Source organism: Pseudonaja textilis, chromosome 14 (assembly GCF_049901715.1).
Source record: "Pseudonaja textilis isolate UNSWEBS1 chromosome 14, rPseTex1.2, whole genome shotgun sequence".
Taxonomy (NCBI): Eukaryota; Metazoa; Chordata; class Lepidosauria; order Squamata; family Elapidae; genus Pseudonaja; species Pseudonaja textilis.
Window position 1 is genome coordinate 3,335,125 of NC_142003.1, and position 16,733 is coordinate 3,351,857.

The 16,733-nt window shown below is 43.5% G+C and overlaps 1 protein-coding gene across 1 annotated transcript in view; it reads left to right on the forward strand.

Annotated features, from left to right (window-relative positions):
• Nucleotides 1-16,733, forward strand: part of FOXK1 (forkhead box K1) — a 46,716-nt gene that overhangs the window by 1,348 nt on the left and 28,635 nt on the right. The window lies entirely within an intron of this gene.

The window sequence follows — 16,733 nt, forward strand, 5'->3', positions numbered from 1 at the left end:
GAGCAGAATCAGAGATTACCTGGAAGGTGTTTAAAGGGTAGGTTTCCTGGCAGCTTAGAAAACAGGAAGAAATGAGAAGGGGGAGATCTTTTTTGATGGGTGGGGCAGCTTCAAAGGACCGGAGGAACTTCACAACACCCCCAATTCTCCACCCCTGTGGCTGGGAACCCTCCCTTTTCTGGGGTCATTCCTCCTACCAGTCCTTCTTGAATTAATTACCCGGATAATTCAGATATTGGGAAGCACCCCAATTTTTCTTCCTCCTGCACCCCTCCGTCTCGGGCGGTCTGTTTCGAAAGAAAGAGGAGGAAGATGGGGAGCCCAGATCAAACACCCCCCACCCTTCCCCCAGGTGGAAATCCTGCTTTGGGGGTCAGGACAAGGGTCCCTCTTGACCACCTCAAGCAGCCAGTGTGGGAAATGGCAGAGATTGGGGGTTGATACTGGTTACGGGGCAGGGAGCTAAGCAGCTTAATGAATAAACAGCCAGCCGGGCCAAAATGCAAACAAATCCACAATTCGGCTTTGTGAGAAGTGTTGAAGGCAACTAACTGTAGTGTTTCCAGAATGGGGGGGTGGGGTAGGGTGAATCCTTGATAGCTGAATGTTATCAGGGCTCTTCGTGGCTTGTTAGGGCCACGAGAGAATGTGTGAATTGTGTGTGCTTTCTAATCAGATAAAATCAACTCATATAATCCAGATGTCTTCCTTCCCTCTCTCTCTCCTCTGTTGTTTCCCCTTTCCAGGCCCTCCCTGGTTGTGAAAAAAAAAAAAAAAGCAGCACAAAGCGTGGTGGTGTTTTGCTTGTTCTGTTGTTGTAGTCCTTTGGGGCCCGCTCCATATTAAAGTTTTCTTGGCAAGGTTGTCGGAAGTGGTTTGCCTGGGTTTTCCGGAGCAGCGTTGTCTTTGGGCTGTGGGGGGGTGGGGGGCGGGGTGGTGGTTCTGCTTTCAATCCAGCACCTCCATTGTTGCGATTCTCCCAGGGAAATTAGAAAAAGGACAAGAAAACACAACTGCACATGTTGAAAGAATCCTTTGTTGATATTTAGTTGGTGTCGTGCAAAACTTTCCTTTTGGAGCAATCTTGGATATATTTTTTTTTGCTGCCGTTCGTGTTTATAAGATTGTTTGCACACTCAACCAGGTTTATTTTCTAGACAAGGAGTGCCCAACCTTGGCAACGTTTAAGACTTGTGGACTTCAACTCCCAGAATTGCTGGCTGGGGAATTCTGGGAGTTGAAGTCCGCAAGTCTTAAACGTTGCCAAGGTTGCACATCCCTTAACTATAAAGCACGTTTGAAGGCCAGAAGGATGAGACAATATTTCTTTTCTAGACAAGAGCTGTGTCCAATCTTGGCAACTTTAAGTCCTGTGGCCTTCAACTCCCAGAATTCCCCAGCTAGCCAACATGGCTGGCTAGGGAATTCTGGGTGTTGAAGTCCACAGGTTTTAAAGTTGCTAAGGTTGGACGGACGGACACACACGCACACCCCTCTGTTCTAAGCAGAAAGTAACTAGGTTTCGAGGATGAGTAGTTTTAGTCTGCTAAATCTGGATCTCAACAAAAAGCATTTGGGGTATTTCAGAGCAGAACAACCGGAATTTCAAAAAGATTTAGTGTGGGTGGTCCTGAAAGTAATTATGAATAGGGAAACGAATAAATGAAGGAGTGTTTTAACTTTTAACGAGGGGAAGTATTTAAAGTGACATTGTAAGAATGGGATGCCTTAACTTTTGCAGTCAAGGAGGAATTCCAAGCAAGTGAGGAGAAAAAAATATTTCCAATTTTAAGAGGGATGGGGAATCGAGTGCCAATAAAAGGAAAACGTTTGTAGCGCGACCCCGAGCTTGCCTGTTTTCTTGTAGACGTTTCATTACCCTAACAGAATGCTTTTAGCGTGAATGTTGACGTTCCCTCTAAAGGAAATAGAAAGCCATCAAAACAATGTGTAAAATTGGAGTTGTTATTCTGGAAAGTTCGGGCCTGAAAATGGAATTCTTCGGATAATAAAAGAAAGAGGCCCTTTAGGACAGAACATTTCAGACATTTGGCTCTCCTCTTCAACCGTCTCATGGACTGGCTGGGGAATTCTGGGAGTTGAAGTCCACGCCTCTTGAAAGCTGCCAAAGTTGAGAAAACTTTGGCATAGAGATAAATGCAAACAAAACTACATCAATAAAGCCAGGCCTTGTCCTTAGGCTACGGAAATGGGGTTAAAAAGGACTTTTTGAAAAGCACAAAGAACATTCCTGAAAGTGAGAGATGATGAGGAATGACAAAGATGAGGGTGATGAAGATGAGAGCGAAATTCTAAGTCCCCCCTGTTCTTTTCTGGGGAAAAATAGTTTTGCCTGTTGCACGAACCCGGTCCATTGTGGTTCGGGCAATAAACCAAGATGAATGAAAGCTTCACTGAATTGGAACAAGGAGTTGTGCGAACACACATCTTCTGTCTGGTAAATTAAAACACCAATATGGGTGAGAAAGGAAAGGTCTTTTTGATGACAGAAGCCATCGAGTGACCTCAGGATGGCAATATTTGTGTAAAAAGTGGCCCAGGTGTGTAAGAAGGAGTTTTATTTATTTTGAGTTTATTTTCTGGTTGAAAAGGGGGAAAAATGGACTAGGATAGGAGTTCCTCTACAATGATGAAGAGAGCCAGTTGTGCGTCTTTGCGGCCAAACAGCAGCATCTCTGACGGATGGAAATTAAATATATATATATTTTAGCGGAGAGTTTTTGGCTACTTGGGTATGAGAGAATCCATGTTTGGAAATTCCTTGTGGGATTTTGGTTTGTAGGAATGAGAAGAAAAAAGAATTTCCCAGCCTGATCAGGAACAAACAGCTGGATCCCATAAATACATTTTGGGCAGATAAAAGTGAAATTGTGAAAAAAAAAATTGACCGATTCAGGGTGAATCAACCATGTGATGGATGCAGTATTGCTCCTTAAAGTATTAGCAGAGATAAAAAACCTCCGTTCACATGAGTGGCTGCAGAAAAGTGAGCCTTGCTTGGCTTGGTCATTGGCAAACCATGGTTTATGGCTCAGCACGGATGGATATGCTGTCCAGCGGGGATGAGTTGATGGACTAAGAATTAAACAAATTATGGTTTAGTAAAATATGTCAGGCCACCCTGTTGACTTCCTTGTGGGCATCTTAAGAATTCCTGATAGTTGTAGCCTCCACGTTGTGTGTCATAGTGGCTCAGTGTGGTTTCAAACTCAGTTTCAGGGAAGCCTGGAGGGTGTGTGCATGTATTATGTGTGTCACAAACACGAGTGCTTTGGAAATAGAGAAAGGAAGCAAATAATTCCCAAGAGTTTGCTAATCTCTTTCCTTCCTAAGATAATTTTCCAAGGGATGATTGCTATTTTTGCAAAGTTGCCATGAAACCGGAGTTTGGGTCGGCTGCATTTTCCCAATAAGGTGTCTCATTTTTGCCTTACCTGGAATTGTTGGGAGTTGCTGACCAGCAAATGAGACCTTGATTGTCAGATAGATTCACTTCTGCTTGCTATTTGCATCAGTTTTGCAATTGAATTTATTGTTAAAATAGCCCAGAGGCACTCCAGTCTGATAGGCAGTATAAAAATCTGCTAAATAAAATAAAAACAAACATGGAAAGAATAAGCAGATAGATGGGCCCAGAACAAGTGTGGTGGGCAGATGGAGAAATGTAGATGGGGAAATTTGCCAAATAAATAACAAAAATTAAACTCGAAAGAACAGGGAGAGAAAAAAGTGGCCCAGATACACACACACAAGTTTGATGGGCAGTATGAAAATTTGCTAAATGCATAAAATAAAAATAAATGTGGACAGAATAGGCAGAAGATGGTTTAGATGCACACAACTGTGGTGGGTAGTGCAGAAATTTGATAAATAGATAAAATAGAATCAAATAGAATAGAATATTCTTTAATGGTCAGCTGTGATTGGACACACAAGGAATTTATCTCTGGTGCTAAAACTTCCAGTGTACATACAGGCAACAAAGTAATAAATAAAACAAAACACACTTGTAAAAAAATACATTTATGGCAAAAAATAAAAACATGGAAAGAATAGACACTAAAGTGTGATAGGCAGCATAGAAATTTGTGAAGTACATAAAATAAAAATAAATGTGGAAAGAATACGCAGATTAATTAGATGCACACAAATGTGGGCAGTGCAGAACTTTGGTAAATAGAATAAAATAGAATATTTTTTATTGGCTAGGTGTGATTGGACAAACAAGGAATTTGTCTCCTGTCCCAAAGCTCTTATTGTACAGACGAGCAACAAAGAAATAAATAAAACAAAACACACTTGTAAAAAAAAAAATACATTTAAGGTAAAAACAAATAAACGTGGAAAGAATAGGCCAAAATAAAATGGCATCTTTCAGACTTGAAAGTTACAGTCCGGGCTGGCTTTTTGTCACCAGCTTCCAAATGAATCTTTGCTCTGTTTTTATTTATTTATTAATTAAATAAACAAAGTTATATAACTGCAAGCTGTTTTCTTGCATTGAGGTATTTGGTGACCCATCTCTGTCTGCTTGCTTTTTTCCCCCCAAGGCAATCTGAGCTTGGAAATATTTTTTGTTCCGAAAATAAAAAATAAAAAAATCGGGGACTCTTTTTATCAGGGCAATTAATTTCTCCTTGTAAAACATGGCTGACTTTTTTTTTCCCCTTCCTGCTTTGCAAAAGTCCATGGCGTGGGTGCCCCCTCAATTAACTTCCCCTCTCTCTCTCTCTCTCTCTCTCTCTGCTAAAATTGCAACGGGTGCCAAATTAAGAGCCTGGGAAAGCCAACTTGTCTTTGCATGATTGATTTGTTTTTAAAAGTGCCCAAGCAACAACATTCCCCTTCCAAACGCTTGTAACCGTGTTTTCTACACCTGGGTAAACTATGCAAGATTGGATAAAAGTGTATTTTTCCCCCCCTCCCCTTTGGGGAAGGGATACACAAAACCCATCATCCATCACAACAGGAACACAAAAAGTGTAAAAGGGCTTTTTGATAAGTTTTGGGTAATCAGAGGAAAAAGTTTGGGAAGCCCTGCCGTTTATTTTATTTTAACGTGCCGAGAAAGTTTAAAAAGCAGTGACTTTTCTTTTCATTTGCAGGGAAATTTTAAAAAGCAACACCTTTCATTTTAGTTGGCAAAGAAGTTTTAAAAAGCGATGCCTTTCATCTCATTTCGAGTTGCAAAGAAATTTAAAAAGCAATGACTTTTCATTGGCAAAGAAATTTAAAAAAGCAATGCCTTTTATTTTAACTCGCAGAGAAATTTTAAAAAGCAAATGCCCTTTTACTTTTAAGTTGCCGAGAAACGTTAAAAGGCAAATGTTAAGCTTTTATTTGGTTTCCTGATTTTTCGGCCGTGGATAATTCTGCCGAACGGGAGGGAGGGGCGGGGAAAAGGCTTTCTCGACTGCTGTTTATGATCAGGGTAAATAAACTCTAGACTCCTCCCTTTCCAGTTTTGTAAAGCCAATGATGCAATATTTCTTACCCCTTCTTAATTTTTTTCTTCCCCCCTGCCCCCCCCCTCCCCCTTAAATGGAATTTGCCCTGTGTTTTCTCGCAGGTAAACAGTTTCCTCGCATTCAGGGCATGCTCCCAGCCAGGCCTTCAACGTGTGGCGTGTTTTTAGCCTTTCAAGGCTAAACTTGAAACTTGTTTGGATCTGGCCGAGCACATGGATATAATTACTCCCTGTTTTTATTTATTTATTTATGCTTGCAAAACCCTTCCTATATATGTTTCTGGTCACACATTCCCCCAGGGAGGGAGGGAAACCCTGCAGGAAAGGAAATTCCTCATGCCTGTTATAGGTCCCTGGTATATTTCCCTTGCATATGGCTGTGTTTAAAATGCCGTTCCGCAGACGTTTTACAGGGGATTTTTGGCAGGAAAGAAAAAGGAAGGAAGGAAGGAAGGAAGGAAGGAAGGAAGGAAGGAAGGAAGGAAAGAAAGAAGAAAGAAAGAAAGAAAGAAAGAAAGAAAGAAAGAAAGAAAGAAAGAAAGAAAGAAAGAAAAGGAAAAAATAATAAAGGTGGAAGAAATAAACAAGGAAGGGAGGAAGGAAATAAACAGGAGAAAAAGGAAAGGAAGACAGAGAAAGAAAAAGAAAAAAAGAAAAAGAAAGAAAGAAAGAAAGAAAGAAAGAAAGAAAGAAAGAAAGAAGGAAAGGGAAGAAAGAGAGAAGGAAAGGAAAGGAAATATTGATACCAAATATCGAGAGGAGCTTTATAAATAAACTCTGCCAGTAAGGATTTCTGTGTTTAAGACACAGGATCAAAAAATTGAGGGAGAGGGGAAGGTTTCCTTCTCAAGGGCAAAATATATATTATACAGTCCTCAACTTACGGCCACAACTGAGCCCAAACTTTCTGTTGTTAAGTAAAACATTCGTTAAGGCAGAGTTTCGCCCTATTTTACGACCTATCCAGTTGCTAGTGTGTGTTTAATTTTGTCGTACAAGCTGCAGTGACAATAAAGGAAAGTAAACTAAACTAAAGCAAATCCCTGTGGTGGATGAGTTAGTCATTCGGTCGTTAAGTGAATCCGGCTTTCCCCATTGACTTTGCTTGTCAAAAGGTCACCAAAGGGGATCACATGACCTCCTGGGACCCTGCCACCATCATAAGTACAGGACAAGCGGCTGAATTTTGATCACATGATCACCAGGAGGCTAAAAAGGCCGTAACCATAAGACACGGTCATAAGTCGCTCTTTTTCAGTGCCGTTGGTCACTAAATGAACTTGTTGTAAGTTGAGGGCTAGTTGTATTTACTAGGGCCTAAATCAGGGTTGGCAGTAGATCTTGGCTTGTGAAAGCAAGCCACCAACCAGGAGTTTGATTGTAACTGTAGCTTAGGGCAGGGGTCGCCAACCTTTTGGACCTCAGGGACCACCAAACTCATCATTTTAAATCCAGAGGGGACCAGAGTCCCTGGGAAAATCCCCCAAAAAAGTCTGCAGGAAAATTCCCCACCCCGTTTTTCTACCGATCGATCGTTCTTTATTTGGGATTGCAGGACACCGTCTCCAGCTCTGTTCTCAGGGGGAGAGAGAGAGAGAGGAGAGACTTTTGGCTTCATGCAAGGAAAGCAGCAGAAGCCGCAAAAGTCTTTCTTTCTCTCCCCCAAACTCCACCAGAAATGAGTCTTTGTGACACTTGTCACAGCCTCTTGGAGCAGGAGGCCTTGCAGGGTCCCAAAGACTCATTTCTGGCGGAGTTTGGGGAGAGAAAGAAAGACTTTTGCTGCTTTCCTTGCGTGTAGCCAAAAGCAGAAGAAGGAAGAAGCGGAAAGAAGCAGCCCAGTGGTCAGGCCAGGTGCGTGGGGCAAATTCCTCCCCCTCCACCCTTCCCCCCCTCCCCTCACTACCCCGTGTTGTTCGCAATGCAAGCGACGGGCCATCTGGGCAGCACAGCCTTGTGCTCCTGCACCGCCTGGATTAATTGCTTTGGGGTGGGGGTGGGGACATTTCTCTGCAGACCACCAAAATTTTCTCACAGACCACCAGTGGTCCCCGGCCCACTGATTGGCAACCACTGGCTTAGTGGGAGCTTGCAGGAAAAGCGAAATGCTGTAAGAGTGATGGTGCAAGATGAATTGGTGGCCAGCTTGTGATCAATAAACCCGGTTAATGATTCATGCCGTGGGACCCTGAGCAAGGAAACTCACAGAAGTTCTTTGATTTGTGGCCAGTCGCTTGCTCTTTGCCTGGCCTACCTCACAGGGTTGTTGGGGGGACAAAACCTGGAGGAGAAAATATGCTTTGTATCTTTTTAACTCCTGGAGCAACGTAAATTTAATGAAAGGAAGCCTGTAAGCATTTTGGTTTTTTGTTTTTTTTACAACTAGCCTGAGACTTTGAGGGGAAAAAATCAATGCAAGTAGGAATTGACTTACGACTATTCATTTAGGGACCGTTCGAACTTAACAACTGCAATTGGTCCTCGCAGTTATAACCGTCGCAGCATTGTCCCACGGTCACGTGATTGATGCATGGGTTTAACCGTGGTCGCCGCATCCGTGAGTCACGGGATTTCTGCAATCTCCCCCGGTGTCAGCTTTGGAAGCCATATTAGCAGCAGAAGCTTCCACGTTGCCCCATTCCAGCTGGCTACCGACAAAGCAAATTCCGTGGAGGAAGCCAGGTTCCCTCAACGCCTCTCTGATTCACTTAAGGACTGCCGCGATTCACTTAGTAAGGCGGCAGAAAGGTCACAAAATCAAGCACGGCTGGCTGGCTGAACCAAACGGGCCTCGCCTAGCAAAAGGGAAATTCTGGTCCGGATTTGAAGCCAAGGACCCACCTGTATTTGAAAATATTTTAAAAGTCCCTGTGTTTGTTATCAAAGAAATCTCGCCGATTATCTCCACGCCAGCAGAGAGCAGATATCAAAGGGTAGATCAGCTGCAGAATTATGCTCTAAGGAAACATTTAATCATCCTGGTGCGAGTTTAATTATTAGCTTGATTTTCCGGGTTTTTTTTTTTTTTTTTTAAAGAAAATGCACTTCAAATCTCTCTCTCTCTCTCTCTCTCCCTCTCTCTTTCTCCCTCCCTCCCTCTCTCTCTCCGCTCCCTCTCCCTCTCCTCCCGCTTCTCTGATGGAGTTGTTATCCTTCCGCTGGAAAAATAAAATCACTGGCGTTAAGGAGTCTGTGTGTTTCTATACTCTTTCCTTCTGCTGTGTGTCGGAAAATATATAAACGGCCCTGCGGAGTTTCTATTTCTATTTCGCAGAGGCATAAATCTTGGGTCGGTAGGATTCAGGTTTCACAGCTGCGTTGTTGTCCAAGGATTCTGTTTGCTTTTGCAAACGAGCAGAGCGAACACACACAAGAAAGAAAGAAAGAAAGAAAGAAAGAAAGAAAGAATAACACAATGCGAAATTGCTCCAAGGAAAGGCTCTGTAGTGAAAGCAACTTTTTTTGGTGTGAGTGGTTTCCTCGAGAACAGGAAGACGAAGCAAGAGAAAGAAAGCGACGGTGTGTCGAATCCTCTTCCTTAATCTGAAATTCTCGTCCCTGGAGACCGTTCAGACATGGAAACAGCCTTGTTTCCTTGGTGGAGAGAGAGAGGGAGGGAGAGAGAGAGAGAGAGAGAAAGAAGCGTGCGAGGGCCAGATTCCTCCGCTGGTTGTTCATTTCGCACAGCGTCAGCCGCCGTTATGTTTACCCCAAAGTTTATCTTAAGTTTTCTTGCTGCGAGATTGGACCTCAAAGCGAGCCGTCTTCGAGATGGAGGCCACAGTCGTTGGCCCTTTGCAACAAACCAAGATCAAGCCAGGTGATTTCTTGCTTCCAGAGTTAACAACACACACACACACACACACACACACACACACACACACACAAACGCACAAATCTTAACAGCAAGCTTTTGTGGGTTGGAAGTCGCAGACATTTGCAGCAAACCAAGATTGGGTCAGAAAGAAGAACCACATAACTCTGATGTTGTTTATTTATTTGGGAAATTGCCAGGGTGGGCTGCTGGGAGATGGGGGGGGGGGGCTAGCTAAGATTCTGTGCAGTTTGGAGAACTACTGGCTGGTCCTGGGTGAACCTCCCCAGGGGTTGGGACTCACAACCTTCCTTGTCTCGCTGCTCTAGTGCGTTGGGTGGATGTGACCAGCAAGGGAGGGAGAAAGAGGGGGGAAAGGGAGAGAGGGAGGGAGAGAGAAACAGAGAGAGAGAAAGGGAGAGAGGGAGAGGGAGGGAGGGGAGGGAGAAAGAGGGGAAAAGGGGGGAGAGGGAGGGAGAGAGAGAAAGGGAAAGGGAGGGAGAGAAAAGGGAGAGAGAAAGGGAGGGAGGGAGAGAAAGGAGGGAGGAAGAGAGAAAGGGAGGGAGGGAGGGAGGGAGAAAGAGGGAGAGGGAGGGGGAGAGAGAAACAGAAAGGGAGGGAGGGAGAAAGGGGAGGGAGGGAGAGAGAAAGGGAGAGGAAGGGAGAGAGAAAGGGAGGGAGGGAGGGAGAGAGAAAGAGAGGGAGGGGGAGAAAGGGAGAGGGAGGGAGAAAGAAGGAGGGAGAGGGAGGGAGGGAGAGAAACAGAAAGGGAGAGAGGGAGAGCGAGAGAGAAAGGGAGAGGGAGGGAGAGAGAGAAAGAGAGGGAGGGAGAGAGAGAGCCCACCAAGTCATGCCCACCGAACTGGCGGTCAAACCCTTGGAATCCCACCACCGCATCAGATGTGCCTCCTTCGGGGTCGGGCTCGCAACCTTCCTTGCCTGGCCGCTCTAGCGGGGTCGAGTGGATGTGACCCGGTTCCCCGCAGGTCACCTGGTCCCCAATTTCCATCCTCCTTTCCAATCAGGTGTTACGAATTGTACAACAATGGTGGCTGCAGCTTAGCTCGGTGTCGATAGGAGCTCCTTTGATGCTTGTTTTGGAGAAAGGACCGTCTCAAGGTAGAGAGGCTCTCACAGCAAGCAGCTAAACCAACTATTGGGTGTTGTGGTTTATAATTCTGTGTTGTTTCCATGCTTACCCCCAGGTTCATTGGGGCGGGGAAGGGGAATTGCACTAAATGAAACCGAAAGCCTTTCACCAAAATAGTAGGTACGAGCAAGCAAGCTCCACAATAAGTTAAGATTAAAGATCCAAAATCTGATAACCTTGGGTTTGTTGTTGTTTTTTTTAACCACAATTACTTGAATCAGGCATGACTTCCTGATTGCGCATACGCCTGATACGAAGGCTTCCAGAACAACACAGCTAGATTCACACAGAAAGAAACCATTATTACACAAAGTTTTAACCCTTTTGCTTGGTTTTTAAGCCGGCCATCTTACGGTTCTCTTACCAAAATAATGTTAAGCAGGTCTGCTCAAAAGGAAGCACCAAACTGCAAGGGTTGGCTTTGCAAATCACACTAAATTACTAAATAGTAATGTGGTTTGTTTTGGGTTGAGGAGTGCGTCGTGCTTCCTTCAGCAAACTATAGTTAGAATAACAGAGTTGGAAGGGACCTTGGAGGTCTTCTAGTCCAACCCATTTCAGACAGAGGGGTTGTCCAATCTCTTCTTCACAACCTCCAGTGTTGGAACATTCACAACTTCTGGAGACAAGTTGTTCCACTGATTTAATTGTTCTGACTGTCAGGAAATTTCTCTGTAATTCTAAATTGCTTCTCTTTTTGATTAGTTTCCATCCGTTGCTTCTTGTTCTTCCTTCAGGTGCTTTGGATAATAGATTGACCCTCCTCTTCTTTTTGTTTTGTTTTTTTCTTCGTGTAACGTAACGTTTGTTACGTGAGATTTTGTCAGGATTCCAGCAATCGCCCTAATGAAGTCATGATTCTTGAGCCAAACTTCAAAAAACTTCAAAGGATTCACTAGAGGCGACATACCGGCACTGCCCCGTATAAAGCCAAGTCGGGCACACGTCATCGACAGTCCCCTGTGACCCCGCTTGCCCCTCTCCCCGAAGTCTCACCAACCAGATTCTCCAATTAAGCCCGATCACAGGCTGGGTGTCATTAATCACATTCTCCAATTACGGGCTGGGTGTCATCAATCACGCCCTCCGATTCAACAATTCCTCCTCTTCTTTTTGGAAGGCTGCTATCCTGTCTCCCCTGGTCCTTCTCTTCACTAGACTAGCCAGGCCCAGTTCCTGCAACCATTCTTCCTATGTTTTAGCCTCCAGTTCCCTCATCATCTTGGTTGCTCTTCTCTGCACTCATTCTAGAGTCATAAAAGTATATTTTTCAACATAACAGAGCAGTTAGATACAGATTGACAGAATTGGAAGGGACCTTGGAGGTCATCTGGTCCCAAGCAGGAGACCCCACCCCATTTCTGACAGGTGGCAGTCCAGTCTCTTCTTAAAAGCCTCCAGGGATGAAGCTCCCACGACTTCCGAAGGCAACTTCTGTTCCATCGGTCGATTGTTCTCACTGTCAGAAAATGGTTTCCAATTGAATCTCTGTTTGATCAGTTTCCATCAGGGGGTTGGAATAGAGGACCTCCAAGGTCCCTTCTAACTCTTTGTCATTCTATTTGACTTCTTTCTCATACTAAAAACAGCCCAGTTTCTTTGTGGTCGTTATTCTCTCCGTTCTTCGGAGTTAAAAACCCTGGATACTCGGCTCCTTGGGCTTCGAAACCGGATTAAGGATTACCTTTAGCCAGCCAGGTTTGCTCCTCCTGAACCAGGAAGACGGCGCAATAGGAATCTTGTTTTTTCTCTCTGATTCATTCTTGACAAAATAATAACACAGATTTTAATCATGCAAAGCAGTGTCTGCTCCAAGGCAAGATGTCACCAAAACCGTGAAACAGACGTTGTGATGTAATACCACAAGCTTGTCTCCCTTTATGGACACACAGTCCTCAACTTACAACAATTCATGTAGTGACTGTTTGAACTTACAAGATAGATAGAGAGATAGGGAGAGAGAGAGAAAGAGAAGGTGGGAGGGAGGGAGAGAAAGAGAGAGAGAGAGAGAGAGAAAGAGAAGGGGGGAGGGAGGGAGAGAAAGAGAGAGAGAGAAAGAGATTCTTGGTTTGAGTTTGGTTGTCGGTCTCGATCCAATGGCCTTGTTAAGTTTGGAAGAATTTGTGTACAGGCAGACCTTGACTTTCAACCGTTTTGTATAGTGACCATTTGAAATCACAAGAGCCCTTTAAAAAAAACTGGGGCTTTTCCACACATCTTCCAGTGGCCCAGATTGGAAAACCAAAGTCCCAGGCGCCTTTTGTGCAAGAAAGAGAAAGCTTTCGTTCGCAACTTGGGCCCGTTTTCCAGACCGAAAGAAGGTCCAGGACGGGGTTTTGTGGTTGTGCAGTTTTCCAATCTCTTCCTCCCCCCTTTCACCAAAAAAAGCTCCCGTGTCCTGCTCTCTATACACAGTCAGCCGGTGCACCCAGGGGGAGGAAAAAAGGCTTGCTTGATCATTTTGAAACGGAAATGTTTATTGAAGTTTGTCGAGCGTGACTGACATCTCGGGGCGTGGATGCAAAAAGGTTCGACATAGTCTGTGCCATGAAGAGAGCTTTCTTTTTCTTTTTTCGAAGAAGAGAAAGAGGAGGAGGAAGAAGAGGAGGAAGAGGAAGAGGGGGAAGAAGGAGGAGGAAGATGCAGAGGAAGAGGAGGAAGAAGAGGAAGAAGATGGAGGAGGAGGAGGAAGAAGGAGGAGGAGGAAGAGGAAAAGGAAGATGCAGAGGAAGAGGAGGAAGGAGGAGGAAGAAGAAGAGGAAGAAGATGAAGGAGGAAGAGGAAGAGGAGGAGGAAGATGAAGAAGAGGAGGAAGAAGGAGGAGGAGGAGGAAGATGCAGAGGAAGAGGAGGAGGAGGAGGAGGAGGAGGAAGAAGAAGAAGAAGAAGAAGAAGAAATAATAATAATAATAATAATAATAATAATAATAATAATAATAATAATAATTTGCATGTCATTCTCTCTCTCCTCCAGTCTTCAAGCACTTTCACACTCCAGAGGAGCAAAATGCAATGTGGTGGATTTCTTCCCCTCCCCAGAACCCAGTTCATAAAGTAGCTTAATGGCAAAATCTCCCGGGAAGAGTCATAGTGTTAGCATCTTTGCTGGATACACCAGACTGGTTTAATTGTTATGTAAATTACACTTGCTACGCCATCAACTTTCTTCTTAATGGGCCATTCATCACTGCAAAGTTTTCTCTCAAGGAGCCAGCTGCTCTTCCTCAAAAGCCTTCCCTTTAACAAAAAAAAAAATCAAACACACACACAAACACACAAACACACACAGATAGGGAGGGACAGAGACAGAGATATACTGTAGATTAGATAGATAGAAGATAGATGATAAACAGATGATAATAGTAGGCAGATAGATAGAGAGAGAGAGAGAGAGAGAGAGATGATAGATAGATAGATAGATAGATAGATAGATAGATAGATAGATAGATAGATAGATAGATAGATACATACATACATACATACATACACACACACATACACACATACATACATACATACATACGGTAGATATGGTAGATGGATAGAAATGGATGCATGGATGGATGATAGATGATAAATGGGTGGATGTAGATATATAGTTGTATATATGTATATAGATAGATATGTATAATATATAGATATACAGGTATATATAGATATACGGAGATAGGTACAAATATGTAATATATAGATATATAGATGTAGGTGTGTGTGTGTGTATACACATATACATATACATATTGTATATATACACACACACAGAGAAACACACACCGAGTATATATGGAGTTACCCAGATGCAAATTAGTGTTAGAAAAATCTCACATTCACAAGCTCGGTCTGCTGGTCCAGGCTGGGTTACTAGAGGGACCACGTAACTCCATGATATGTCAAGTGTCATAAATATGAGCCGGTTGCCAAGAATTTTGATCACAAGGATGCTGCAGCAGTCGTAAGGGTGAAAACAACGGCCCTAAGTCCCTTTTTTTCAGGGCTGCTGGAATACTGCAACGGTCATAAAGACGAATCCAGCGGCCAAGTGTCTGGATTTTGATCAGGTGACCAAAGCAGGGGGTGCTGCTGGGGGTCATAAGTGTGAAAAACGTTCCCCCTCCCCCCCTGCCCCCAGTGCCATTGAACCTTTGGTCACAAACTGTCGTAAGTCGGGTGTCAGCTTTGGAAGCCATACTGAGACCAGATGCTCCCACGCTGCCACATTTTGAGCCTGGGAAAAGGGGAGGGGGGAATTTCTTGGAGTGTATGTAGTTAGACATAACAACGTTCTTTTTCTGATTCAAGGTCAGGTTGTGTTGCGCATAAGTGAGAGGAAGTCTTGGGACGGATGGCGATTGCGGCATGTGATATGATGATGGGTGCAGGGGGTCAATTTGTAGTTTTTTTTACTTATTGTAAGGAAGCCCGGAACTTTCAGACTCAGGATTCCCCAGTTGTACCAGTTTACTATCCAAATAAAAAGGAATCTTTGAGAAGATGTTTGTCTCGGAGTTATTGGGTGAAATGGAGGGTTGCTGGGACTAGCAAAGGAGCTGAAATTTAACTAGGGGGGGGCCTAACATCATTAAAAGAGTCTAGAGAAGATTAAAGAAAATACTCATCTTTGCTGAAATGGATAGACTTGAAAAACAAACGGTTGAACGATAGAAATAAGGATAAAGGAGATAAGAAAATTATAGATAAATGTATATAAATGTATATAAAGGTAGATATTTACATGAGATTGGTTTGTATAATAATGATGACACACTACTGTTAATGTTAAGATCCATATGTGTAAAAGGTGAAAAAGAGCAATAAAAGTTATTGCAAAAAAGGAAATAGAGTCTAGCGAAGGTTAAAGAAAATACTGATGTGTGCTAAAATGGATAGACTGACTTTGGGATTGAAAAACAAAGATGAGACAGAATATTACAAGATTTGGAATACATTTTTAATCCATGGTGGAAGCAGAAAAGAAGAGGAGCCGGAATATAAAAATAATAATTAGGGTTTATAGAATGGATAATTGAGGTTATGTAAATAATTACAAGGGAATACGATGGATAATCCAATGGATATAAGTTAAATGTATAAATAAATGTATATGTAGCATATACTTCAGTATGTGTGGCAAAAATGATGCCAGGACGACCACACAATAGTTTAATGATGTAATCAATAAAATATTTATATATATATATATCTATAAAAAAAGAAAGATTCTAGAGAAGGGAATTAAAATCACTCACGATGCCTCCCATTCTCCTCTCTGTTTAACTCTGTTTATGATTAATCATTGTTCAAACAGCCCGAGTTGAGATTTATTGACCCAGGAGGGTTGAGAGGAGAGCAGCAGCCAAGCTCCATACGTCCCTTCCCTTCTCAGGTTTACCAGAGAGCAGGTTCAGGAAGTCCTCGGCTTGCGACCACAAGGGAGCCCCAACCTTTCCGTTGCTCCGCCGAGACAGTTCATCGAGTGAGTGTTGCCCCGTTTTGCGACCTTCGGTTGCGGAGGGAATCGCTGCCGTCGTTAAATTAGCCACGTGGTCATTCAGTGAATCCGGCTTGGACTTCGCTTGTCAGAGGGTCGCAAAAGGGCATCACGGGGATGCTTCAAACGTCATAAATATGAATTTTATGTTGCCAAGCGTCTGAATTTTGATTGCGTAACCGTGGGGGTGCTAAACTCTGGGGATGCTACTATGGTCTTAAGTGTTTTGGAGGGGAAGGTCATAAGTCAATTTTTTTCAGAGCCTTTCCAACAGTCACTAAATGAATGGTTGTAGGTTGAGGAATACCTTTATGTAATCTTAGAAAAGTTTATGATGCTTCCTGACTTGGATGGTTGGCTGGCTGACGTTTCATTACCCAAGTAGGTTACGTCATCGGGGTGCAAGGTGAGTTAGAAAACTCAGGGTGAAGAGCAAGAAAGCGCTGTGTGGTCACTATTAAAAGAGAATAAGGGAGGGAGGGGGGGAGGGAAGGAAGAAGGAAGGAAGGAAGGAAGGAAGGAAGGAAAGGAAGGAAGGAAGGAAGGAAGGAAGGAAGGAAGGAAGGAAGGAAGGAAGGAAGGAAGGGGAAAATGGGTTGAATGGATGGGAGGGAGGAAGGAAGAAAGAAAATAGATTGAATGAGAGGGAGGGAGGGATGAGAAAATTGATAGGAAGGAAGGAAGGAAGGAAGGAGAAGAAAATAGATTGGATGGGAGGAAGGAAAGAAGGAAAGAGAAAATAGGTTGAATGGACAAGAGGGAAGGAGGAAGGAAGGAATGAAGGAGAAAATGGG